Here is a 4,232-nt window from a genome sequence, read left to right on the forward strand (position 1 = left end):
AAATGCCCTGGGCCTACCCTACAAATTTTACAGGAATTTAAACTGTAATTGTTTTTGTTGGGCTGTTTTGACTAAACAGAACAGAGTTCTCTAATATACAGTAATACAGCAGTGCATTCAGGGCAAGTATCACTGGCTGTCTTTTGGTAAAAACAAGAAGCTTTACTTATATAATACATACTTATTTATAAAAATGTTCTAAAACAAAGGTGCCTTTAATTTTTTTCATAAAAATTTTGATTGATTTCAAACTACTATTTGCAGTCTCATGGTGAGAGGTGTTTTCTTAAGGTGTGCTGAACATGAACTTACTAAGGTCTCAAGAGAGAGTTGCTGAATTGTAGCCTTGAGGAGTAGAAGGGATCTTGGAGTGTTTTTCTACCAGTCCCTCATTTTAGAATGAGCCATTTTCAGAGAAGGTCAGTAAAACATTACATTAGATTAACAAAACTGCATTCTCTGTTCTCTTCTTCCATTGTATAATGGTTTTCAGATAAATGAGAAAAAATGTATATCAACAGAGCAATATCTATTTTTTTAATTTTATTGAATTTTTGCAAGTTTCATAAAATATATTTTTATCATATTCAGATCCCCTCCCGTCTGTGCCCCTCTTATACACCCCCATCGGTTTTCATTTACTCAGTCATTTATATTAAGACCTATCAAGCGAAGCTTGTGTCCCCAGATGTCACTGAATGTACGTCCATCCACTGGAACTTGGTTAACCTGTCAAAGGGTCACACACCCAAAGAAAACCAACTCTCCCTCTCCCAGTAGTCAGTGGTTGCCAATAATTTCTCAGCTAATGTTGGGGCTTCTCCCCCATGTCCCCACTTCTATGCTGGCCAATCTAAAATTTGAATTTGCTGAGTCTCTCTCATCTCTGTGGCTTCCTCATCAGTTTCTGTCATCCAGTTTTTCCCTCTCTTGTCGCTTGCTGCTTGATTTGTTTAGGTCCCGTTTCTTCCTTCTTAGTGCTCCACTGGCTAAACACATGACTCCCTAGTCAGAATTGCCAGGTGTGTGCAGTTCTATTCACAGCTTTGTTCACCTTGTTCTCATTTAAGTAACAACAATAGAGCCAATGGAAAAAAAAAAGGTTGCACAGCTCATGTAATGATATATACCTATGTTAACTTGATATCTCAGGAGTCTTCACTGGAATGAAATGTCCGTACTTTCATAGACGTCCCAAATATTTGTGCTGTCACTTGATGTTTAAAAAATATACTCACTACAAACATTACCAGTATTACTCCCTCCTTTGTATTATGTTTCCATGCTTTGAAATGATATACAGGGACTGGAGAAAGTTCTTTTTCAAAAACGTCATGTCTTATGATTCAAATTCTTTTAAAATGCCTCATGCCCTAAGTGTGACTTGTGTCCAGCTGAAAGGACAATGAACATAAAGCCCTGGCACAATTTGCTAGGCCCCTTTGTCACACAAATGTGACAGTCCATTATTCAAAATATAAATATCACATGTTCCCTAAAGGATACAAATATTAAGGACTTAATATTTTTTATTGAAATTTTGTGATTTTCATATAATATAATTTGATGGTATTTAGATCCCCTCCCCTATTCACACCTCTCCTTCTTGCTCCCTGCCCAACTTAATATTCTCTATTACATATATATATATATATATATATATAATATGTATATAATAAGACCTCTAGAGTCTTAATTTGTGTCCCCAAATGTCCTTCAGTATAGGTCCATCCACTGGAGCTTGGTTAACCTACAAAGGAGTCCCATGCTTGAAAGAGACTGTCTTTGCCCAAATTAATATTCCTATAAAAAGAACAAAAATGCTAAAACTAAATATGCTGCATGGGTTTTATTTCAGTTATTTTTCTTGGTCTAGTGGGTAGAGATTTCTTTTTGTTGTTTGCTTTTCTTAAACCAACATGAAGAAGACTGGTTTGAGGAATACTACATTCATATATAAGATGCAGTCAGGTCCTATTTTTTTCTGCAGAACTTAGAGATATGTTGACTCAGATTGAGTAGACTTTACTTGTCACTAAGGAAATTGGGTTCGAAATTTATGGTATACTATTTTCCTTATGAAAAATTTCTTAATATTTATACTCCATGTTTTTAAAGATCTAATTATTTATATGCTATGAAGTAATAGATAAACCAATTATCATCTCTGAGACACTTTTTTCAGGTTCTATTGATTGGTTTCTGTTAGGTTTATTTGTAGAAATTCAAAGTTTACAAGACTGGATATATATTTATCTCTTCCTTTAGCTAATTTTACTCCATCACCACAGTATCTGAAAAGTGGAATAAAGAAAGACAATTAAAAAACAAAATAGTAGCAACTGTTAAATCATTCTATTCAAAAGTAATTTATCTACACTTAGTTTGCTTGCAAATGGAATAGTTCATGTCATTATTGAAATTTATCTTTTAAAATTTTGATTTAAAATGTTATGATGGAAAATATTCACTCAAACAAAGGCTTTAATATGAATTATGGGTTAGACATCGTATTAGGTAACTGCAATTATCTAAAGTGGTAAGGATAACAAAACAGTTTCTAAAAATAAAAGGGATTTGCAGTTAAAGCTAAAAATCAACTTATCTTCAGTTCACTTCTTAATAGAAAACTCATTATTATAAGTTAGAAGCACAGTTAAATATATAGAATTGTATCTCTGCTTCCACACGTCTTCTAAAGGTAGCACATTTGTTACTGTTATCACTGCTTATCGGTGATTGACATAATTAAGTTTCCCTGAGAACAAAATTCAGTTCTAATTTTCTATAATCTCTTCCTCACCCACCCAAGCAACCATTCCCATTTTCTTAAATGAGGATATAGGTAATGCCTTATCCACAATATTATCTTCATACTTTAATATCAGAAATATTTTTGAATATACTGTTTCTTGTTTCCATTTATTTCTTTTTAAGCTGTTGCAGATACATTTTGCTCTCTTACTGAGTCATTTGCCTTTTAATCTGTTATACTTCTAGAAGTTCAAATGACCATATGTTTTGTCTGATGGGGGACTGTTGATTCATTTGTCTTAAAACTATGAAATGATAGTAATTATAAAGAAGTTTGCTGTTTCAGGACTTAAAATTTGTTTTCTTAAATCCAGGGCATCATATATTCTGATTTGTTTGTTTGCCTAGTTTTAGTGACCATGGACTAAAGAAAAAACTTAAATTGCAATGTTTAAGAAATGCCTGGTTGTTAATTCAGTGTAGTTCAAGAAGGAATTAGATTGAGATTTGGTTAGCATAGAAGGGTTTTGGACAAAGGTTCTCCCTGTTAAGTAGCTGGCAAATGCCATTAGAATTCTTAACAGAGGGTCTATTAGAATGTTTCCCATGTTCAGATCAAATAATAAAATTAGTTATTGCTCCTTTTTGAAAAATTTATAAAGGTGAAATCAAGCAGTGGTAACAGATGAGAATGACAAGTTAATGTTACTCTCAAGACAATCTTTCTATATGAAATCACTTCTAATTTGATTCAGTTCATATACATTTACTTCCAGAATATACTTTCCTAGGAAACTCTAGCCTACCTTCTTCCAAGTTGTCATTTCAACATCAAGCAAACTAAAGTTGACTGTCACCATGATGCTTTTAGGATGTCTCTCTTACTCCATGTGGGATCCTTGAGTGAAGTACAGTATTACTGAAGTTATTATTGTAATTTGCTTGACTTAAACACAGGCTCATCTAAAACTTCAAATAAACTAAAGCTTATTTTTTACTTGAGCTTGTTAATCACAATGATTGCTTAAATATGCTTCCAACTTCCCATTTCCTGTGTTAAGTTGGCCTCAAAAGAATAAGGACATACAGAAGAATTCATTCCAAAGCAATTGACATTGAGACGTTTTCACATGCATTTCTAATCTCTATATACATGACTATCGCTGGTCACAGTCGCCCACCTTCTGAGCTCCTCGGCATCTGAGCATGAATACAAACTCGTCAGATAGACAGCCTTCCTCTCCCACTAGAGGCTCAATACTCTGCCATCCCTGTCACTGTCCACTGTGTTGTCAGAACCCTCATCCATTCCCCCCTGTCTGCCCTTCTGGTAAATCTAGTCAGCCAGAGGTCCCTGTTCCAGGAGGGTCAGCTGTTCCTCATCTACGGCAATCCATTGTCAATATTCCTTTGGATAGAATTGGGGTCTGCTGTTCATTTTTCCAGTAGTATGTTGGGTTACTGTCTGGAAGAGCCTT

At 34.5% G+C, this 4,232-nt stretch overlaps 1 protein-coding gene across 1 annotated transcript in view; it reads left to right on the forward strand.

Annotated features, from left to right (window-relative positions):
- Window positions 1–4,232, forward strand: part of Gnai1 (G protein subunit alpha i1) — a 114,668-nt gene that overhangs the window by 74,480 nt on the left and 35,956 nt on the right. The window lies entirely within an intron of this gene.

The sequence above is a fragment of the Nannospalax galili genome, unplaced genomic scaffold (assembly GCF_000622305.1).
Source record: "Nannospalax galili isolate Female #2095 unplaced genomic scaffold, S.galili_v1.0 scaffold312, whole genome shotgun sequence".
Classification (NCBI taxonomy): domain Eukaryota; kingdom Metazoa; phylum Chordata; class Mammalia; order Rodentia; family Spalacidae; genus Nannospalax; species Nannospalax galili.